The sequence below is a fragment of the Prionailurus bengalensis genome, chromosome C1, assembly GCF_016509475.1.
Source record: "Prionailurus bengalensis isolate Pbe53 chromosome C1, Fcat_Pben_1.1_paternal_pri, whole genome shotgun sequence".
Classification (NCBI taxonomy): Eukaryota; Metazoa; Chordata; class Mammalia; order Carnivora; family Felidae; genus Prionailurus; species Prionailurus bengalensis.
The window spans coordinates 209,367,474-209,392,268 of NC_057345.1; the positions used below are offsets into that span (position 1 = coordinate 209,367,474).

The window sequence follows — 24,795 nt, forward strand, 5'->3', positions numbered from 1 at the left end:
GTCAACTAAATGCAATAAAATGTCACTCACTGAAAAGAAAAATAATCAGCTAGAACAAGAACATTTTGGCCAGAAACTTCACTCAAACTCTTTAGGCTTCAGTGTCCCCGTCTTCGAGTTTCAGTGCGGCTTAAATGAGATAGGAGTATTTTATGACAATCCCATCTTAAACTTCTTGGCCGAACATAAAGACACAAAATTATGTACTATTTATGCTTATCATCTAGTCTATCACGGCTGCATCATTAGAGTCAGGGTACCTTGAGCAAGTAGGCTAAAAGGTTGATCTCTAGCATATAATTCGCTTTTTAAATGTCTTACTATGACCTTTTTGATATAAAATATGTAAGTAAAAGTGAAAAATAAGATAGTGGTCTACATATTAAGATTCTCTGCTTTTATCTGAACTTTTACATCATATAGAAAATTTCTTAGATTTAATGCTCAAAACAAGATGCACTTTTATTAATTGATTATCATTTGCATTTGTTCAGAAGCTTTTGATTAAAAAAGAGGGGTTTCCTGTTTCGATTGATATAAGAAGGCGAATATTTTATCAGAAATCTAGAAGGTCACATTATCTAAACGCACATTCTTTCCCAAATAAGAAATCCTCTTACTTGCAGTTTCTAAGTTTACAAGCTTAAGCCCAAATAAGACTAAAACCAAGAAAACCTTCCGAAAGAATTTCCTAATCAAATCTGTTATCCAGTAATTTCATTTTTAGGAAATGGCAAGAGTGGATGGGTTGGGCAATCCAGTGTTGGGCCTTTGATAGGCATCTCCAAAGGCTATGCATTCCGGTAAGTCAAAGATATCAATTTAGAATGCAAACAACCATCCTAATTTTATTTTTGAAGATAGCTGAGCCACAGGAACAAAAGCCACTATTCAATAGGCAAAGAATTACATGTTATATGGAGAGAGACAGAAGTAAAATGATATTGTTGTGAGACAGACAGAGAGAGATGGATACAGACGGACGGACTGATTCGGCAGTTTGACCTGGTATGCCATTTGTGTAAGGCATCTAAGGTCATTATTCAGCATGAATACTTCTCCAGCTTGTCCATTTTCTTTCAGATTTCTAAACAGAGTCTCTAAGCAATTTTTCCTGCTTTGTCAAAAAAAAATGTGGATAGCACTGTCTAGCCAAAGAAGTCAATAACTGGACATATGCCTAAGGTTCAAAAAAAGCAAAAAGTAAATGCTGGCCTTGCTGAATATGTTTAAGCTGGCTCTCTTTTTAGATCTCCACTAACAAAGTTAGGTTAATCATTGATGAAATCATCTAGAAAATTGAATCAAACAAAACCTTGTGTTGACTGAGTTATCCAAGTAATCCTGGTTTGGGCTATAATTCTATTTATAATTGCATCGGTTCCTCCTTATCCCTGCCAACAGAGAACAGAGGCCACCGTCTGCTTGCCAGCCCCCATTCCCTGCCTCTCAGTGTCAGTTACTCTGTTGGAATAACATGAATTCACAGTCATGGTTGGGGGGGGGGGGTGCTGGCCCCCTAGGTTAGAGCTGTCCCACAACTCCTGTTGGACTGGATTTTTCATGACAGAGAAGTGAGCTTTAAGGAACACGATACCAGTGTGACAACTTCTTCCCAAATGCAGTGTTCGTCGTTTTCAAAGAAAGATGCAGCCCACGAGGAAACACAATTATTAACAGTGTTTCTCTCCTTTATTCTATTCTGCATATCATAGGGACCATTGGGATCTCGGCTTCTGAATACCAGGCAGGAAGACACAGTGACCGGGAGATCGGGGCGGAGGAAGCGGGCTGCTCCTCGCGGGACTGAGCTGGGGTCTGGGTGAAATGAGCAAAGTGCACCCCACCTACACCAGGACTCTGTCCCTAAGACAGAGCTTGCAGCTGGTTACCTCCTGCTGAAGCCAGGGGAGCCCCAGGCCTTTCCATGCTGTCCTGTAAATGTATGTAAAACTCTGTTACCAATTAGTAACCATCTAGTTTTGAATGGGCCATACTCGTTCGAAACTTTTCTTTCTCAACTGTTAAGAACACTGCGGTGATGACGCAAGAGAGGAAACAGCCTTGTGGGCGGGGCCCCGGTGGAGACCAATAGGCTCACATTTTGTCCCTCAGGTTGTCCGCTTGCACAGCCCCCCAGACCCTTGGGATCCCGGCCTTATGTGTGGCCTTTTGAATGAGTAAAGGGTATCACCCTCGACCACACGATGTGATCGTTTCCTGAACAGATAGGGAGAAATACCGCACTCCCGACTAATCCGGGCTCTGGGTTTCCAAGATCTGAAACAGACTCTCATGGTTGACGAAAAAGAAGACAACTGTGAATTTGGGGGTTGACAACTTCAAAGCTCGAGAGATGGTAGTTTAATTTTTTTTTTCTTTCCTGGCTACGATACAAATCCTCAAGCCAACCCACTTCAGTGTCCCATGCTCTTGCCTGGTTTTCGTCCTTAAACCCAGTTTTTAATAGTCCTGGCATCTCCTCCCTCCTGGCTCCCATCTGGATCCAGCTGTTCAATGCCTATGATTTTCTGTCAAACACAGTGGCCTGCTGCACATGTACCCGACACCCAGCTTCCATTTTGAAGCAGGGGGTTTACCCTCTCATTGCTGGGAGTCCCTTTGCAGACACAGCCCTTAGCTCTGGCATTGGTATCAGGCTGGGATGTGAGGGTTGAACAAGAAGATTGAAAGTTTTTAATGATTACTTATTACTCTGGAAGGCATGGTCTACTGATTTCATGATTGTTAAGTTGAAGATCAGCAGCCAACATCCGAGTGTCAGCTAGCGGGTTCCCATGCTTTCCGTCAAGCTGTGTGACCCAACGACAAAGCTAAACCAACAAACTGGAGCCCCGAAGACACGGGTGTCGATTACAAGCGTGTCTGAATCCATATGTTGTTCTTGGACCTAATTCCTTATGGATCCAGCTCAGAGATACCGACTCAACATACACATAACTATTTGCCTGGGTAGACAGAGCACTTCCCTTTATGGCTTTTCATAATTTAAAACTGCCCACAGTTTCATGTCCTTTTACTGTCCCATTCTAGAGCACTCCCATTAATGATGATTCATCAGTGAATAGTCTTGAATCAATATCAAAGTATATAATATTTTTTAAAGGAGGGTCATAAAAATTGTAACCATATGTCATTGATATTTTGTTGAGAATGAGACACACATTTAGGGTCGTCTGTTGTCAATAGAGTCTATGGAGCAGAACAAATGAGTCACAGCAAAGACCGTGACAAAATATGGTGAGCACATTGGCAAAACAGTGGAGGAATAATGAGGTAATCACGAAGCAAAAATTTACATTCTGGCGAACAACTTAGCCCAGCAGCATAGGATATTTTAAAGGCTTCTTTCTCGTACATTTTGTTTATTCTGACTGTTCTCCAAACACGCACGCTTTATGACATTATTTGGATGAACAAAAGTGACACTGACTGATGGGATATATTCCGGGGGGCTTCTCTCCTCTGAGTGGAGGTAGCTATTTTAAGATTCTACAAGACAATTTGTCAACTTAATGGCAATCATGAGATGACGTAATTTTCTAAAAATGTGCTGGGAGCATCTCAACAGGAGATGAATGGGACAGCACTTGCTATCATTTAGGACAATCTCCATTTTCAGAAATCCAATTTCTGTCACACACTAGAGCGTTTCGTCCTGGTAAGGAAAATGAAATTGGTTTAGATTCCCAAGAATCTTGGGTTTCAGACACACATGCACATGTGCGCGCACACACGCACACACACACACACGCGTGCACACACCCCTCTTGCACTTGAATGAAAACAATTCCATAAATGTGATGGAATGCATGGTGTGCCATAGAACTACATTGTTTATATTCATTGGTTTTAAACACATCTGCAAAGATGGAAGAATCAGCATTTTGTTCCCGGAACTACACTTTGGGGACAGCTGGGCAAAAATCCAAGCAGTTTGCTAAAGGGGAAGGGAGTCGGAGAGCTTCGCCTTGTACTGAGCAACCGAACTGGCAGGGCCCACGAGTGCCCTGTTCCACAGCATACCCCCCGGGCCATCAGAGAACCTGAAAGCTATACACAGTGGCAGAGTAAATCACCCGTTCCTCAGTCTTTCATTTCTACCGAAGCTAAGCAGAGACTCATGTGTCCTCACACCCATCTGTGGCCCTACGTCCGCACATCAGGATGCCCGTTTATGATGATCTCCCCGTTTTTACCAATTCATTTGTTTACGAAGTGGCAGGGATGCGGGAAAAAGATAAACGCAGGGAGGAACTTGTCCATGAAGATAGGACCCTGCACCCACCGGGCCAGCTGGGCGTATCAAGTACCTGCAGCAGGTTCCTGTAACGATCACACCTGTCGGTCCATTCTAGCTTTTATGAATTTGCAGTTTGATTTCCTAATTCGGTTGGGATGGGGAGGGGTGGAGGGGCGGGAGAGGGAGAAGAAAGCAGCACTGGAGTTTGTGGTGGTGGTTTTGTTCGTTTGCTCGATTTCCCTCCCGGCTCTTCTCCAAGGCAGACAAATCCGAGGGCTTGCATACTTCAGTATTCGTAAAGCCCCTCCTCGAAATAAACAGTCATGTCAGTACAACGACGCGGTACAGTTCCTTGGGGACGCGTGAGCCAGTTGGAAGTTTCCCATAAAACAGAAGATGGGCCCCAGACATTTAATAATTCAGGCTGTTCTACCACGTTACAAACGTTTTCACTTGGGTAAGTTATCTACAATAAATAGGCTTTTGTGGAAATTGCTCCTCCATTTAACAGGTGAAGAAAGAACGCAAATCCAGCCGGAATAACATTAAATTGCATTTTCCTACATGTGCATTTTTCCCACGATGCCCTACAATACGTGATGTTCTAACACACACGCAGGCAACACCCACACAGGCACACAACACACAAATATCCACAGCTTATTTTATACTACAGCAGCTGAGACTGCGAGTTCGGGAGCTCAAGTGCTCTCTGCACCATTAAAAAAAATTTTTTTTTATTACGTTTCTTTATTTTTGAGAGGCAGAGAGAGAGAGAGAGAGAGAGAGAGAGAGAGAGACAGAGCATGAGTGGGGGAGGGGCAGAGAGAAAGGGAGACACAGAATCCGAAACAGGCTCTAGGCTCCGAGCTGTCAGCCCAGAGCCCGACGCGGGGCTCGAACCCACGAACCGTGAGATCGTGACCTGAGCCCAAGTCGGACACTGAACCGCCTGAGCCACCCAGGCACCCCTTATGTGCACCATTTAAACTTTCGTGATCTCGAGCAAGTTACCTGACCACCTACCCCTGTGTCTCTGGGTGGGTCAGACCGAGCTGCCTCCTCCATTCTACAGGTGTCCGTATCACCTCCTCCTGGAGGGCTTAAAAAATGTTTCCTCCAGAACCCCTATGACTGCATTCCCACGCCGAGCTCCGAGTCACAATTCTGCGTGATGGCGACCCTGTGGCAGCATAAACGAGTCGTTCTTCTAGGTCACACTCACTTGCACCACCACAGTTTCCTCCAAGCGTAGAATTTAGCTGTTCACCTCAACTTCGTGATTCCAAAAGCACCTTCTAAAACCTATACACCGCCAAGAGAACTTGTGCCTGGAAAAATCGGAGATTCTGAACATTCTATCGGTCTTCCCAGCTGGTTTACTACAACTCAAATGGAACGAACTAAGCGTTTTTATACCGCATAATTGAGTTTGAGTTCCCTGAAACACTCGCACAAGAAGTGCCTGGGGCCCAAACAGCCCCGAGATTTTGTCCCGAGATTTGGGAAAAGTGCAAATACTTGACATTTTCCTCTATGGAGACACCTGCTTGCATTTACTGTGAACCCCATGAGAATGTTGAACAGGACACTCATGTAGTGAGGAATGAAGGCCATAAGCTTGATGACAGGAGGGCACTATTCCTAATTACCAGCATGGTTTTGAGAAAATGCTAACGAAACTTCAAAATGCAACTTAAATAAATTCAACGAGTTTCTTTCTACAAAAAAAGCCCTTCTAATCATCATCCTACCGTTAACTATTTTAACATTTATTTACTTTTGAGAGAGAGAGAGACACAGAGCGTGAGCAGGGGAGGGGTAGGGAGAGAGGGAGACGGAGAATCAGAAGCAGGCTCCAGGTTCTAAGCTGTCAGCACAGAGCCCGACGCGGGGCTTGAACCCACGAACCGTGAGATCATGGCCTGAGCTGAAGTCGGACTCTTAACTGAGCCACCCAGGCACCCCTACCATTAATTTTTAAAAGTTTATTTATTTGAGAGAGAGAGATAGAGAGAGAACAGGGAAGTGACAGAGAGAGAGAGAGAGAGAGAGAGAGAGAGAGAGAGAATACCAAGCAAGTTCCATGCTGTGAGTGCAGAACCCAGTGTGGAGCTTGAACTCACCAACCTCAAGATCATGACCTGATGAGCCGAAACCAGGTTGGATGCTTAGCCAAGTGAGCCACTCAGGTGCCCCCACCATTAATTTTTGAAACCCTTGCTGATATGACCTCGAATCTCCCAAATATGTGCTAAATTGTCAGTGTGAAAGGAAACAGGAATAGCCAGTAAACATAAAAAGATGCCTGACTTTCAAAAAGGGAAACACAGCTGAACACAGCAATACGATACCCTCTTCCACCCAGAAAACCAACGAAAGTCAGAAAGTCTGACAACACGTGTACTGTTGAGGAAGTGCATATATGAGGGCGCGAAAGGGCACCGCGTGTTTGGAAACAGTCCGGCAGCATCGCTAAAGTTGTAGAAGGGCCCTGCACTCGGGCACCAGGAGATCTGTAAGAGCAAACGAGGAAACAAAACAAAACCGAAAAAAAACCAAAAAAACCCAAAAAACCCTGAAAGTCCATCCGCAGTAATAGCTGTTTCAGGAAGTACCTCCGGATGCTACAATCAGTGGCAAAAGTCCGAGGAGAAGCAGGGGAGTCTCAGAGGCTTTCCCTACAAGTTACTGGTGGGTTGCAGAAGGAACTAGATGGATGGCTGGATTCTTAGGTTGGCACCTCGATCCCCCATTGCGATGGGATTTGGAGATGGGGCCTCTGGGAAGTAATCAGATAATGAAGGTAGAACCCTCCTGATGGGGTTATTGCCATTATAAGGGACGCTCCCAGCTTTGTGCCATGGGAGGGCACATGGAGAAGATGACCGCCTGCTAAAGGGGAAGAGGTCCTCCCCACACACCGATCTGTGTGCACCTTCATTTCGCACTTCTAGCTTCCAGAGCTATGAGAAATGAATGTTTGTGATTTAAGCTACCTGGTCTCCGGTACGTAGGTCTGGCAGTCCCGGCTGACTAAGGCAGGAAACTAGTAACTTCGTAGAATATAAACATGGCAGACGTGTCCCCCTGACCAGCTGCGTTGAAGACACCCCATGGCTTCTGTGACATGCCTGCCCCAAACAGCAAAGCCGGTAGCTGATCAGGAGAATGCATCAGTCTAAAACCAGACTGAGGGCCATTCCACAAAGCAATGGGCCCGTGTTTTTCAAAATCACACTTTCTTTTTTCTTTTTTTCTTTTTTTTTTTTTTTAACGTTTATTTATTTTTTTTGAGACAGAGAGAGACAGAGCATGAACCGGGGAGGGTCAGAGAGGGGGAGACACAGAATCTGAAACAGGCTCCAGGCTCTGAGCTGTCAGCACACAGCCCGACACGGGGCTCGAACTCACAGACCGCGAGATCATGACCTGAGCCGAAGTCGGACGCTTAATCGACTGAGCCACCCAGGCGCCCCTCAAAATCGCACTTTCAAGAAAGACACAGGAAGACCCAAATACTCTTCTAGATCAAAGAAGACCAAAGGGATATGACATCTAAATGCAATGTAATCTTTGGATCCCGGACCAGGAACAAAAAATAGTGGGTCACTTGGAAAAATCGTAATCAGGTTTACGAATTAGATATTATTATCGTGTCAATGTTAATGTCTTGATTTTGATCATCATGTTATAGGTATGTGAGAGAAGTGTTTTCAGGGGCGCCTGGGTGGCTCAGTTAGTTGAGCGTCCAACCTCAGCACAGGTCATGACCTTGTGGTTCGTGAGTTCGGGCCCCGCGTCGGGCTCTGTGCTGACAGCTTGCCCAGAGCCTGCTTCGGATTCTGTGTCTCCCTCGGTATCTACCTCTCTCCTGCTTGTGCTCTGTCTGTCTGTCTCTCTCTCAAAATAAGTAAATAAATAAAAACATTAGAAATATATTTAAAGAAGAGAAGCGTTTTCAAAAAATATACTTGAACTACTTTGAGCCCTTCAAAGGGCATATCACATATGCGGTTTTTCTCAAATGTCTCCGAAAAACAAAAGGGGTGTGTGCGTGTGTGCGCGCGCGCGCTTGTGTTAGAGGTGGAGAGAAGCAGAGTGAGACAGAAAGACAGGCGAGAAAGACAGAGAGGGAGGGAGGGAGATGGTGATTAATTTTAAGTGTGGTAAAATGGCAACATTCGAGGAATCTGGGGGAAGGGCTTATGAGATTCTTTATACTAGTTTACAAACAAAATATATTTAGATTTTTTTTTGTAAACCTGAATGTTCTTCAAAATAAGAAAGGAAAAGGTAAAGCGAAGCAGGGGACTGATGGGGACGGTGTCCAGGGGTTGGTTACCTACGGGGGCAGGGGGGGGGGTGCTTGGGGACGAGGAAAAGGAGAGTGACCGGGGTTGGGTGGGTGATCAGGGAAGGGTTCCTCAAGGAGAGGATGAGACAGCAGCCGAGGAAGGACTGCGGAAAGAGCTTTCTGGGCTGGGAAAGCACAAACACAAAAGCCTATGGCTGACGGATGCACGTGGCATGCCAGGTGCTCGAGGGCGGCCACTGGTCTTTTAACCTGGGCAGCAAGGGCATGATGGGGTTTGGAACGATTAGATCAAAGGTTTTCAGTGTTCGCAATGGTACGATTCAATGTCTCTGCATTTCTCCCAGCAAACTGGATAATTCATAAAAAATTAATGTACGGTTTAATGTGCCACTAGGAAAACAAATGCTAGAAATGGTAGAAATGTTCGGGTGCTAAAAATTCCAATGAACGATAATAGGGTGTGCGCTTCAAAATACAAAGAAATCACACTGAAAATACAGTTTTTCCTTAGAGTCACATCAGATCATTGAAAGGCAATAATTAAAATGGGTCCTTTAAAAAAAATCTCGGAACCTGTTCCATTTTGTCAAAAGCACTGGACCTGAATGCCGGGCTATTATTTCCAGAGCTAGGTAATATTTAAGCATCTAAGTAAGGAAGAGAAAGATAATGCCATATTGTTCCTCTTGCCCACAATATCTACAGGGCATTTCCCCTTCAAAAATGACATGGGGTGGGGACCATACTTCAAAAAACTATAAAAATACACATATCTCTCTCCATCCATCCAACCAAGAGTCATTTGTTGCATTATAAGAAAACTCTGTAAGTGTCTGATGAGGTGAGGCAATGACTAAATAATTACAACAAAAAACCATGTGTTCAAGAAGTACTATGGAAATGGAGACGAGGAAGGGATTGTCTATCAGTGGACTCAAAGGGGAAGTAACGGGTAAAGGAAGAAATGAGTTGGATCTGGAAGGTAAGTAGGAGCTGAACAAGAAGAGAAAGAAAGGCAGGTTTCTCTAGGCAGCTGGTAGCGTGCATGGCATATGTGGGAAATGCCCAGAACCTTGGGTGGCTATAGGGTGGGGACAGTTGAAGAAAGAATGTCCTAGAAAGTGAGGCTGGAAAGGCAGGTTGGAGCCAGGTGAGATAGGATCCCTTGAGGAAGTAATCACGAGCATTAGAAGCATTCAGGAATAAAAGATTCACGATCCAAGCTGTGTGCTCACGTGTTAATAGAGGCAAAGTGTGGAAGGTGGATTATAGACGGGGTGAGGAGACCAGAGACCAGTTAGAAGGCTGGGATAAAACCCTCAAGGAGGTGGCAAAGACAACTTGGGAAAGAAATCACGAGCAACTTATCTAGATCACGGAGGTCAGGGAGATGTCGAATTATTTAGGACATGGAATGGTCAGCACCGGGGGCATGATCAGATGTGGGGAGGCAGAGAGCGGGCGGGAATCAGCATGGTTATAGTGTGAGATGAACTGAGTCAACCAAGATCCGACACTCAGGAAAAAAGAAAAAACAGATTTATGAGGCAAGGAAATGTGTTAGCCATGGATCCCGTTGAGTTTGAGGTAACTAAGGGGCTCCAGGATGCAGCCATCAAGGGGCGGAGCTCAGAAGCTGAGCACAAGGTGGAGATGGAACCACAGGTATCTGTACACAGGTGAGAGCAAACCTGTGTGTGCGGATGAATGCTGTAGGGAGGTTTTTCAGGAAAGGCAGGGAGAAGATCTAAGGCTAGATCCCTGGTAAACCCCAACATTAAGTGGTTCATTTTCCTTTAAGGTATTCTGTGAGCTGATAATATATTAAGGAATACGTGATCCATTCTCTGTGACCAAAAATGTACTGAGTCTCTCCTTACTAGTGAATCAAAGATGCCATTTTGAATAAAATTGCACATGTTAAATGGTTCATTTAACCGTGGGGTTAAATGATAAAAGATAAAAGATAGTTTCAGCCTATCTTTCTGAGTAGTGGTCATTGAGCCAATGTACACAAATTGTAGGCAGCTTGTCTGGCTCTGACACACAGAGTATTTGGTCCCATCCACCAGGCTGTCCCGTACACGATACTAGAGAGAATACAGAAAAGGAAGTTCAGGGTCTGCTAGGCTTGAGATCACCCACAGGTCAAGCTACTCTCAGAGAAAAAGATAACGAGGCTTGGTCAGAGATAAAGCAGGCTTCAGACAGAGTTCAGATTCCCCTGAATACCCAGAGCAGGCCCCACTCCAGTCAGATCTGGTGATAGTCTACTGTCTTACTAAGTTACAGGGATGCCCACTCCTAGGCACGCAGGCACAGAAGCAAATGAGCAAGACTCTCCCTGGATGGACGGCAGCTATGACAATGAACATGAATGTAGCTTAAGGAACTCACAGGCGTGACATCATTGAAACCTCATGAGGATTGTGTGTCTCCCTCCTTATTTTAAAAAGAGAAAAAGCTAAGGTTTTTTTAACTTCGTCAAGGCCACACAAATAGAAAGGGTCAGGTTTTGGAAGCAAGCTCTGGTCTCCTACAAAAGACTGTTTCCTCCACTTCATAGTAGGATCAGAAAACAGTGTGTGGGGAGGATTCGCTCCTTTTAATAATCCTTGCAAGTGTTTGTGGTAGGCTCCTCGGAGATATTCACATCGTAATACTCGGAACCTGGGAATACGTTAACGCTCATGGAAAAGGGGACTTGGCAAATGGGACTAAGGTTAAGGACACTGAGATGGGGAGATTATCTTGGATTATCCAAGTAGTTCAATCTAGTCACGAGTTCTTTTTTTTTTTTATTAAATTTTTTTTTCCAAAGTTTATTTATTTTGGGGACAGAGAGAGACAGAGCATGAACGAGGGAGGGGCAGAGAGAGAGGGAGACACAGAATCGGAAGCAGGCTCCAGGCTCTGAGCCATCAGCCCAGAGCCTGACGTGGGGCTCGAACTCGCGGACCGCGAGATCGTGACCTGGCTGAAGTCGGACGCTTAACCGATTGCGCCACCCAGGCGCCCCTAGTCACATGAGTTCTTAACGGTGGAAAAGAAAGGCAGAGGGATGAGAGATGCATGAAGAGCTTGACCCGCCATCACTGGCCTTGGCGATGGAAGAACGGGGCCATGAGCAGGAAATGTGGTAACCTCTAGAAGTTGAAAATGGCCCTCAGTTTACCTCCAGCAAGAAAACCAGAACCTTGGCCCTCCAGTTGCAAGAAACTGAATTCTGCCGACAACCCAAATGAACAGGCAATAGATTTTCCCCTCAAGCCTGCAAAAAGGGACAAAGCCCTGCAGACGCCTTCATTTTAGCTCAGTAAGATCCCTGCTGGACTTTGCACCTACACTATAGTACATCTGTGTGAAATCTGTCATAATCTCGTTACGGCAGCGATGGAAATCTAGTGACAGTGTTTGTATCCCTACAAAGTCACGGAGACCCAGAGTGGGTCAAGTTCTGATCACTTCAGAGGACCCCGGAATCACATGCCATCACTCAGATTACGAGAGGCATCATGTCCACTTACAGGAAATGACACAAGCCAAGAACACAACTCTACCCTTCCCTGCACTCCCAAGCCAGAGGCACACATTTAACCTCCAAGCAATGTAGTGCCAGTCCTCTCTCCTTATTCAACACATGTATTTCAGGCAGTGTTGGTATACATGAATGCCAGAACACAGAATCCTCAGGACAAAATTTAGCTTGAATCACCTAACACACATCAAACATTGAAACGTTCAACATTAGCTTCAACGTACGCCAAAGAGTATTTCTTTGTGAACAAACTGTCTCAAATGAACACACCGAAAGCTGTTACGAGCTGTTACCACGAGTTGTTTCTTTGTTACGTTCTAGACTTTGAGTTATTAATTTAATAAGAGCCCCGAGAGTTTAAAAAGTACAGACGTAAAAACAGACTATTAAGTGAAAAGCGGAATTAAAACAAAAACCACACAGAGCAGTTGCTACGGTATCCTAAAACGGTGTCAGGAAAGCCCCCTGACCTAAAGGAAAAAAAAAAAAGAAATAGAGAGTTTTTGAGAACTAAAACAGCATGAACATTCACTGATAAAATCGTATAGCTTTGGTGAATACATCGAGGGTTTTCTTGGAAATATAAACCACTCTCCATCATGGGACTGGGAACGGACTGCCGTCAAAACTCTGTCGCCCACTGTTCCTGAATTTTAATCAATCATTTTCTGCACCCAGCTCAGAGTTCCATTCTGCCCCGGGACTCGTGATTGCTCCCGGCATCTGTGGGAACGACAATAACATCCCTGGCCGAACAGTGGGGCCTGTGTGTGCCAGCAGGGCGCCCACGAGAGAAGGAGCTGGTGTTGGAACAATGATTAACACCTGCTCAGCTGAATCTTATTTATTCAAGAGTCTACATTCATGCCGACCAACACTTATTTATATGTTTGTTTGTTTGTTTGTTTTCGTCTTTGGATAGCCTTGTGTGGGAATCTTCAACTCTGTTCAGTTCACTTCAATTCAATTGGTGACTACTGAGCAGGCACTCTATGCTGATACTTGATTGCCTAAGTATTTCTCCTTGGACACACCTAGGACTTTCTTTGCTGCAAACCAGGCACTCAGATTGCCTTGAACGTGCCTCTCCTGTACTCCTGCCATCTCTAAGGGGGACGTGCCTTCTTACATTTAGCAAGCTAAGTTTAGCAAGCATCTATGTGCCAGACATTTTGCTGCCCTGGAAATATGGAAATGATAACCACAGTGTCGGTCCTTGAAAGGGTATTGGAAATGTGTGGGTAAAACCATCCTCCGTCCTCCCGGTCCAGAAGAGGCAACGGGGACAGGGGTCATGTGAACTGTGGTTAACTGTACCAGAGATCAGACCGGCCACCAGCGAAGTGATGAAATGTTATTCCCGATACCACTAGTCTCCCATTTCTATGCTTTTTGTCCCAAGGGATCAGGGGACCTTCAAAAGGGATACCTGCGAGGGGTAAGTCCATGGCGATCTTATATATTCAAGGTCGGTCTCTAACTGCTGAATGAAATACCCTGGACCTTGTGAGGGAACAGGCTGCTGGGTGGACGATCTGGGAAAGACTCTGCTGTCTTCCTAACAACTGTGAAATCCTACTAGGGCGAGGACAGGTCATACTACCTTTGTCAGATGTGAGAAGGAGGTGACGAAGCAGAGGCAAAACAGAGAGACAGAGAGAGAACGAGAAAAAAGAGAGGTCCTTGTTGCCATTCTGATGGGAGTGAGAAGCTGTGGGGCTTGCAGGAGAGTTCAAACTCACCTACATTGCGGTCACGTGGGACCTGGACTGTAAGCCAAAGAACTGTAATTACAAAGGCTGGGCACACAACTGGAATCCTCTCTCTCTCTCTCTCTCTCTCTCTCTCTCTCTTTTTTAATTTTAATGTTTATTTATTTTTTAGAGAGAGAGAGACAGAGAGCATGAGCAGGGGAAGGAGCAGAGAGAGAGGAAGACACAGAATCAGGAGGCAGATTCCAGGCTCTGAGCTGTCAGCACAGAGCTCCACGTGGGGCTCGAACTCACAAACCCGTGAGATTATGACCTGAGCCCGAGTCAGACGCCTTAACCGAGCCATCCAGGTGCCCCATGAAATCCTCTCTTTCTTAACGTAGATGGGCCTTTCTATTCTCAGCAGGAGGGCAGAGAGGGAAATGAGATTGCAACCTCGCTTCGGAGCACCCACTAGGTCAGAAGAATCTGTCTCGCACATCTTTGTCCCTGCTAACTGTCCTTTTGCCAATTCTTAGCCCCTAAGCCTGTCCTCAGAATGTATAAACAGCCATTCATTCCCTCCATTACATCCTCAGCTAGCCATTCGGTGCTGCCATTTTCACCACTGAAATATACATTTGGTTGTAATTCATTTGAACCGATTCTTCCAGTTCTAAAACCAGACATCTTCATCAATAATGGTGTTACTGAAGTGGAAAAAAAAATGTACATCTTTTAATCCCGTATGAAAACCTCTTTTAAAAAGTAAGAACTCCCTAGATGTTTAGGGCTGAAACATCTTTAATAGTCTTACCGTCCAACCTACTTGTTTTAAAGACAAGAAAACTGAAAGCCAAGGAAGCTTAAAGACTTGGTCAAGGTTACTCAGCCTGGAAACCACTGCTTCCTGGCGGTAAAAAGATACATTTTTCAACGTGATTGGACACCAGCCACATCATGGCTCTTGACTTCAAAAAAACTGAAGTTAATGAATGAACCTTCCCTGTGAGCACTCAGAAAAGTCCTGAAAGAATCTTATCTGTCCAGATCAGTATGCTGATAAACTTTATGACTACTGTTTTCACATATAGGGCAACCTTATAGCTAGGTACATAGATACAGTAAAGCATAGATACGTATACCCTGGAATACTTTTCATTTGGAAATGAAATCCTCTTTTGAATCAATGTCTGATGTGTAAACAAATAATGTACAAAAAAGCACCACAGACGGTAAATGACTTTAAACATCAGTTATCGTTGGATATCATATGGATGACTTTAAACATCAGTTATCCATATCTAAATTTTCTTCTTCATAAAAGTCACTGGGTTCTCACATCACTTTTCATTTTCGTGAACGTTACTCAGCTGTAATCCATTTCCATTTTCTCTGTTCTAAAGACCAGTGACAAAGGGACTTTTAAGAGCTAATCAAATAAACAACGGATGTTCAAAAATAATTTAATTATCACATTTCATTGAGTAGCGAATTTTGTTCCTTTTTTTTGTTTGTTTGCTTCTTTGCCACTTCAAGCATTCACGCCGGGATTCTTTATATAGAATGTGGGATTTGAAAGGCCAAAGTCATTGGCCATTTTGACGGCCTTAATTAGTCCCTTGAATTGCAATTACTGAAATCATTACATAAAGAAAAGCTCATTGTGCCATCATAAATGGTGTCATCTTTTTTAAAAAGACACCCCCCCCCCCAGACCCTATTGTTAAACTCTGCCATTTTGGTGCCAAGCTTCCCAAATTCCTTACGTCAGGAGAGAGGCGGTCTCCTGAAACTGCATTAGAAAAAACTGACAATTTTCACATTTAGCAGCACAATTAAAGGAACTTTGGCTGATTTGGGTCCATTAATTCTTCTAGTCCCAAAGGCGTTTCCACCTCACAGTCCGGTTGCCAAATAGTAACATTTTCAAAGACAAGGGTTTTTCTCTATTGCCACAAACTCAGCCACATTCATTAAATTTTGTTATTTCTACATCATTGAATGTAGGTCAACATGTCGAGTCCAGCAAAAACAAGCATTTCTTTCCAGTTGACTGACACTGCTGTGAAAGATAAGAGGCAAACAAATCTCACTTCAGTGGAAAAAAAAAACAAAAAAACAAACAAAAAAAACCAACTCCTCTCGTTTGTAAACATGAACATCAAAATCAAGACTACAGTAGACGATGTAACAGATGTACTGTTGCGACCCAATTACCCCATGTTGATCTACCAGAAATGTATTTCTATAGAAGAAGAAGAAGCCAATGGTGTCCCTTGCAGAGTTGAAGGAGCCTTTGTTTGCAAAGCTTAACTCACTCTGTGCCCGTCCCGTCCCAGGGGAATGTCTGAGCATGGACAGTGTCCAAAGCTGGAGTCATTCCTGGTATCCCGCGTTGCTGAGATGTCATAAATGAAGAATGGTGAAGCAGAGCTGCACATCTCTTGTTAAGAAACTCTTTTTCCAAACCCCTGCCTATGGCTGGGGCCCTGGGGTTTCCTTTTCTGTCCTTGCTCTCTTGCATGGATGCTAATTGCATATTTAATGAGGCCAGCCTGCCTGCCTGGTAGAGTTGGTCTGCAGGTCCGAGCAGCGGTGGAGACCACAGGCTCCGGAGTTGGGCTACCTGCACGTGCCTCCAGGATTCATCAGGTACTAGATACTGGATCTGGAGTAAGCTGGACGTCTAGACGTCACCTTCTTCATCTCGACGATAGGAATGAAAATCCTTTGCTATGCGGTCGTCAGGAGGATTAAAAGAGATTATATGAGTCAAGTACCTGGCACATAGGATGTGCTCAATCAATACCTTTCTATAAATTGCATTTCCACAGCTTCGAAGAAGGTGACCCAGGAACATCATTAGCAGATACGAACAAACCAGCCATTCGTAAGGCATCATTCCATTACAATCTCTTAACCGATGTGCAACCAGCCCACCCTCCTGATGTTCCTGTTAGCACCTCATCTGCTGTGCTTACTTCCATATAGTAAATAGAGTATAAAAGTTGTGAAACAGGTAAGTTTCTTTCTCTCACTGGCACATGTACATGAAAGCAAGAAGTTTGGAAAAGAGAAACAAATTAAATACATAAAAAGATCACCCTAAGCGGTCGCCAGAGCTATAAGGGACATGACGGATAGTAACAGGGCACAGAGGTTTGTGGCAGGGGGTGCTGGGGAACACATTTCAACTTGGTGGCCCAGGGTGACCTTCCTGAGAAGGAGACGTTTGAGAACCTGATGGATGAGAAGAAGGAGTCTTGAGAACTGTAAGGCAGAGGGATAGTAAGTGCAAGAACCTCATCATCTAATCCCCTAATTTCCAAGATGAGGAAACGAAACTTCAAAAAGAAGCATGATTTAGCAAAGAGCCAGGGAGGGAATTCTGGTCTCTGATATTTCCCTACACTCCCAAATTGGCCACATGGTTCAAAGTGCTCATGGCCAGTGGAGGCGAGGAAAGAGCATCCCAAATTGGGGTGAAGGACAGCCAGTCAGAGGGACTTTGGACCATATGCCTGCATGTAGTCCATAGAATTTAATCCTTAGGGCGTTCCTATGGGAAGGACAGAAATCATGTTTTTTCTGAGACTCAATGACTATAAGAAAAAAAAAAAAACTTGCATGATTTTATGATTCTAGCAATCAGATTTTCCGGTACAACCAATTATTTTCAAACCACTAAGGGTTTCAATGATAGCAACGAAGACTCATTATTCCGAGTCCTTCATGAGTTGCAGTGATCCTGCTTAAAAATTCTCATTAAGCCGGATAACACCGGCCTCACCCTGGAACACATCTTTATGACTATAACCAGGGTGAAGACTTCTGCAGATTCATATTGTAACCATTTCATAAACGTTATGGAATTTTTTTACTTAACCCGGATGCGTAAGTTCACACCACAATTAAGGTGCCGCATGAAGGAGAAAATATAACAGAAACCATCAAGGGACTTTCCAAAGTCACTTAGCAATGAACCGATCCCCGTTTCCATACATTTCTAGGTGATTGGGACTTTATTTTTTGCCTCAAGCAACTCTTTCAAGGAGTTGCAGAATAAACTATATTGTTTTGGACCCTCATGCAATTGCCTTTACCTGACAATATACAGCAAAAATACGGCTGAAGTCGGACCTTATTTTTGTGTCTCTCAGATGTTAATGTGCTTACAAATCACCAGAGGATCTTATTAAAATGCATGTTCTCTCCCAGTAGATTCGGCGTCCCCAGGGGACTCTGGGACTCTGCATTTCTAGCAAGCCTCCATGGGATTCTAATGCTCCCGGTCCATGGGCCACATTCTAAGAGCTGAAAGTCTATACTGCCCAGTATGAAAAGTCACAGAAAAAAATGTCTTGTCTCTTAAGTCTCGGTATAAGTTAAAGCTGAGCACACATAGAGCAAATTATTTTCTTGTATATTGTAGACCTCTTAATCTCAGGGCTGATCAAGTATTCCTCTTTGACTTGGCCGTTAGGAAGCAGTCTTAGCAAGACCATAGCACTTAACGGTTATGGGTTATATTCACTGATCCTAGTCCATTGACCTACTCTTGACTACATCTAACTTTCCTAACACTGCTTTTTTGTTGTTGCTGATATTGCCATTTGCCCCTTTACTTACTATGTTTTTTAATGTTGTCTTACATGCATTTTTCTTGTAAGACACTTGGAATCGCTCCTTTGAATAAGAAAGTGTGAGAAAAACGAATCCCAACACAACCGAGTTGAACAAAAATACGTGCTCAAGGACACATTGATGCACTGGAAAATTTCTGGCACTTGCTGGAGTGGGGTGAAGTGATTGAGATGGAGAAGCAGCCTGTCCTAGAAAGACGCAGGCCTGAGAAGAAATAACCCCACCCTCTTTCACAATATGCTTATGACTTTGCCAGATAAATGGCCTGGGGACGCTTGACCAAGTTTATATATGAAGGACTGAACAATTAATTGAGCTCTGGTTGCCTTAAGGGGGTCTGTCATGGTTAGGGGTACCGGGAACACCTTTTGCTGTGGCTTTGGACCTCAGAGGAAAGCCGAAGTGAACACTGATGGGTATTCCGCATTATCACTGGGAAGGACAGGATTCCCAAGGTAGAGCTAACAATCAGGAGGCAACATCAAGCGAATTCAACTCCTCATGTCTTCCGACTTAGAGATGCTGCTGAAGCCACAACATCCCTGGAACATAATGCTCTGCTACTTACTATTCAGGATGCAAGAGACGTTCCTTAACTTAGAGCGAGGTATTCAACCCTGTGAGTCTCAATGGCTTCCTCTGTAATTTGTAACAACAATAGCAACGTCCTCATAGGATGGCTCTGAGAATTAAGCCCTGAACCCTGTGCCAGGCACCATGTGGGTTCTCTACCAATGGTTTATCCCAACACACGTATTACTCCTCTTTTTCTGTGCTAGGCCTCGGAGAAAATGGTTGTGAGGAACAAGACGGCCAAGAACCACACTCGTTCTTTCTAGAAGTTGTCTGGGTCCCCTGTTACCATTTATTTTCAAAGTTATTTCTGCAATGCCCTTGGGAAGTAAGGCGGCAACAACAACAACACATTAGTTGATACAATCAATTACATTTGACCTTGAGGTTGTAAAATAAGTTCACGTTGACTTCTTCCCCAGGCCACGAACCTTCTTTATCAAAGAACAGTAAGCAACATAAACCCGTAGGGCTGTGGTTTCTGCTGAAGAGTAAACACCCTTGATATGAAGAGTGCTGTCAAAACCAACCCATACCAAGCCCAAGGAGACCGCGCTCTGGGTGCCAAACAAACAGGTCTTCGCTCTGCCTATTGCTTCGGCCCCGGCTGCTGACAGTAAGACAAGTGCTCTGCTCTCCTTCAGTATCACTTTCTGCATCTGTCACTCACCACTCCTCCCAGCATATGACTTTTTGGAAATTCTAGTATCTCCCACTCAAGTTTCTGAAGCCCCCTACTACTCTCAACTATTAAATGCCACAACGTTCCGAGGGGAGGAAAATTCTCCCTTCTAGAAATTCCTCCTGCTCCTGTAAACATGTTTACAGACTCATTACTTCTCAGCCACAGATCGTTGGTCTGTCAAAGGTGCTGCTGCTTCTTCAAAGCTCCCTAAGAGAACAAAATCAGTATCACTGGAGGACACAGGAAGTTAGAAAATATCAAACCAAAGTGAGGATATGGAACTCCGGTGATTCCTGAGGTCCGTACTGACCTTTCTCTACCACTTACCCTTTATGCTTTCTGGGGAAGCAGCGAGGGAGAAAACACTCTGGTTAAGTATAATCACTTCTGGCAGGATGTGTCTTCTTTAAGAGAAGTTGATAAACAGAAATACCATACAATCCAGTAATTCCACTACTGGGTATTTTCCGAAAGAAAATGAAAACACAGAGTCAAAGAGACACAAGCATTCCTATGTATATTGAAGCATTATTCACGATAACCAAGATATGGAGGTAACCCAAGCATCCATCAATAGATGAACAGATAAAGAAGATGTGATACACACACACACACACACACACACACACACACAATTAAATATTACACTCACAAAACGAAGGAAATCTTGCCATTTATGACTGCATGAATAGACCTAGCAAGTATTATACTACGTGAAATTAAGTCAAAAAAAGACAAATAATTTATGACTTCTTATATGTGGAATCTAAAGAACAAAACAAATGAACAAACACAAACAGACAAGCAGACTCTTAAACACAAGGAGGGATGGTGGATGGGGGTATGGATGAAATAGATGAAAGGGATTAAGAAGTACACATTCCCAGTTATAAAATAAGCCACAGACATGAAAATGACAGTATAGGGAACATAGTCAGTGATACTGGAACGACATATGGTGACAGATGGTGATTGCACTTGTCACAGTGAGCACTGAGTAACGTACAGAATTGTTGAATCACTATGTTGTGCACCTACAGCTAACATAACATTGTATGTCAATTATACTTTAGTAATAAAGAAGTAAAGATAAATAAAAGAAGTTAATAAAGTTAGTTACAATACAAAAATGGCTTGAAGAGAAATTTTTGTGTAACAACAGAGTAAATGTCATAAATGAGTTAAAGACTGAATGTTAATAAAGGGGTTCCGATCTGGGGAATAACATAAGAGGCTTTAGGCAAAAACTGGCCAAACGATTATTTGTTCCTCAGAGTCTTCTATTTCTCTGACTCACCCAGTCACGTTCTGCAAATAAAGCTCCATTTGTCTCCAAGTGACAGACCTGATGTGGTATTAGCAGAAAAGTCATCTCTACATTTTTTAGAAGTATTTTTCTTTTGAAATGCTATCAAATATATATGCAGAAAAATGTACAGATCCTAGGTTCATAGCTTAATGAATTGTAGAAAGCTGTCTAAATGAACTAATTCATGCAAAAACACAAATACACTTCACAGATTTTAAAAGAGGGGTGCCTGGGTGGCTCAGTTGGTTAAGCGTCTGACCGGCTCAGGTCATGATCTCGTGGTTCACGAGTTCAAGCCCCACATCCGGCTCTGGGCTGACAATTTGAAGCCTGGAGCCTGCTTTGGATTCTGTGTCTCCTTCTCTCCCTCCCCCTCCCCCACTCGTGTTCTGTCTTTCTCACTCAAAAATAAATGAACATTAAAAAAATTAAAAAAAAGAATAGCTTCCTATAAAGAATTTCTAATTAGTGGCATTACAGCTTTGGTTAAATACAGTATGTGTATTTAAGTAATAAAAGTAATAAAACACTCAATAAGACACTCTCCCACTGGCATGGGAGAAATGTTTCTAATCGTTTTTGAACTGACTGACTGCTCTAAAGAAGCTTGCTTTGTGGGACTACTATGCATGGAGTGTCTGGAAAGTTCCTTAAACTCTACCTGATCCTCAGATTGGCCTTGGCATGAGTTGTGATTCATTTGTTTTCCATGAAAAAAACTTAGGATGACTGAGGAGGAACTATTTCTCTTTTAAAAAAATATGGCATTTGTTCATAACGGTTATGTGTTATTATGATCGCTTTCTTCCATTTAAACAACTTCACTGAGTTGTTTTTGCCGTATCAAACTGTATATATTTGAGGAGTGCGACTCGAGGCTTTGAGACAGGTTTACATTGTGAAAATCACCACAGATGAAGATAAATAACTTAACCATCACCTTTACATAGTTACCACTCTGTGTCTGTGTTAGCAACTTTCAAGTATACAATCCATTGTTGTCAAACATCATCACCATGCCGTACATCAGATCTCCAGAACTCATTCATCTTGTATAACTGAAATGTGGAACCCTTTGACCGCCATCTCTTCATTTGCCGCCCACCCCTGACCGCCGGCACCCCATAATGACCATAGTTGTCTTTGCTTCTACGAGTTTTGCCATTGTCCATTCCATATGTAAGTAAATTCATGCCATAGTTGTCTTCCTGTGTCTGACTTGTTCACTGAGCATAATGTCCTCTAGATCCAACCACAGTTTCTCAAAGGACAGGATTTCTTTCTTTTTTTAAGTGTGGGATAGAGATTATAATGTAATATATAAAATTACATATTATATATATATATATGTATACTATACATGTATATACACACATTTTCTTTATCCATTCATCCTTCAACAGACATTCAGGCATGTTTCTGTATCCTGGCTATCGTGAAAGTGTTTCAGTGAGCATGGGAGTGTAGGTATCTTCTCATCGTTGTTTTTTTTTTTTTAATTTTTTTCAACGTTTTTTATTTATTTTGGGACAGAGAGAGACAGAGCATGAACGGGGGAGGAGCAGAGAGAGAGGGAGACACAGAATCGGAAACAGGCTCCAGGCTCCAAGCCATCAGCCCAGAGCCTGACGCGGGGCTCGAACTCACGGACCGCGAGATCGTGACCTGGCTGAAGTCGGACACTTAACCGACTGCGCCACCCAGGCGCCCCTTCTCATCGTTGTTTTTAAGAGGGATGCATAATAAGGTTGGTCCTGGCTAGGAGTCTGCCTGCACATAAGCCTGCCACAGTGCCTTGGGTTAAAACCGAAATCAAGTTTGCTCTGGCACATGCCCGTACTTTCCCCAGCAACTGCCTTAAAACTTGGGCCCCGGTCAGCTGTTCTCACTCAGCATTTCTTTGCTCTGTGTTTTCCATAAGCCGCACACATTTTGAAGCCTTCTTGTGTGTGTGTGTGTGTGTGTGTGTGTGTGTGTGTGTGTGTATCCCACTCTCAGTCCACAACTCACAACTACCTTGTTAATCTGACAAACTTGCCTATTCTCATTGGACGAAGCAGTGCTCCAACCTTACAACAATCTCTCTGTAACATTCTGCAGGATTTTGGTCCCCCAAACAGGGACTTTGGAAAGGACACTGTATGAATCTAGCAGTGAGACAGTTTTTCTCAACAGGACTTTCTAGTGTCTCTCAAATGTTCTTCAATATATGACAGCTTCCTCGAATACACACAATGCTACTTGACTGTACTGAAGAGGGCTACCCATAATCTTCCTCCTCTATCCTATTAATATTCTCCCTTGACAACCAGGATTTGAGGACTCGAAGCAACAAACATAAAGGATCTTAAGGGATTGGATCACATAAGCCAGGATTAGTCTCCACACAGTCCAATTAGAAGGTTTTAGGTTCAAAAGGGATGCTGTGCCCACTGAATTTGGGTGCCAAATCAGAGAACTCATCACCTTCCTGTTTCCCTTTAACAGTTATCTGATAGAATGAAATGCAAAGCACGTGTCTTCTTGCTGCCCAAATCGCTGCCCGAACTGCCTGATTCGATGTGTAACATCCCGTGAAAAGTCTTGGCAAAAGCTAATTCAGGAGTGTTGGCCAAGGTGCTGAAGTCAGGGGAGGGGAGCAGGGACACCTTTGCCAATGCATCACCCGCTCCCCTGACCCTTTTTAAGACACTGAGCTTATTCATTCTGACAAGATACCCTAGGATTTCAAATCTGACATAAATCTGGAGACGGTAGTGTGCGTAGATAGAAAGGTCTCTAGGATACATATTCTTTATAGACATTCCAGTGCTACAAACCTCAGGGGAACCCACCTAAAAACGGAACAAACATCAAAAACAACATCTAGGGTTGTTTACTCAAAATGCACCCTACAAATTATTTCTCTGCACTTCTCTACCAGATCATTCTTGAGATTCAGTGAAATCAAGTGATTCAGAATCAACCGAAAAGTAATCGTAAAGTAAATGGCAGAGAATGACAACTCCACACACCTGAATGATCATTCCATAGTAAAAATTATTTTCTATGCCTGCTTCAAGATTTTCTGACTGTATCCTTTACTCGAATTGAACCTTCCCCCCTCCCACCCCCAAACGTCATCTTGGGGGGGGCAGTTTATCCTTTCCCCCGAAAAATGTGTATGCTGCTATCAGAACATCGGGGGGTCCCTGGCCCAGCGATGGCCAACAGTCAGAATCACCTCTGGGTGACTGCGCGCTACAGCCAGTGGTAAGTGAAAGAAAAGGCACCCCGGCCACCAACCCTGGCCACACTCCAGTCACCCCCACCAGTTTGGGCATCTGATGCCCCTTCCCTCTGCCAGGCAATTAGCTTCCGTTCAACTTTCCGACCTCTGGCTTTGGAGAACAGTCCTGGCTGTGGGAACTGGCTCTGGGCAGCTCTTGGCTCCCTCTTCATGGGTGACTGGCAAGAGTAACACTTTCTTTGACACTCTTAAAGGAAGCCATTTAATTCCTAATGATATTTCCTGGCAATAAGGAAAATGAAACCCACAGCGTGGGATTCCGGTCCAGCAAGAGGCAGGCCAACAGTGCGGCTGGTGAGCCCACGTCTTACCGTAACGCGGTTCCCACTCGCTCCCCATTCCCACCAGCGTTGATTTTTCTCTCCTGACACTTCCACCCCGGAGTGTGACACCTACTGGAGCTTATGAGCATCCGGAGAGATAGGGATACGATCTGGGTATCGACGGAAAGGCTGGCTGTTGCCCCAGGGATTTCCCGCGG

The 24,795-nt window shown here is 43.9% G+C and overlaps 1 protein-coding gene across 2 annotated transcripts in view; it reads right to left on the minus strand.

Moving 5' to 3' along the window:
* DOCK10 (dedicator of cytokinesis 10) overlaps positions 1-24,795 on the minus strand; it is a 273,034-nt gene that overhangs the window by 247,073 nt on the left and 1,166 nt on the right. The window lies entirely within an intron of this gene.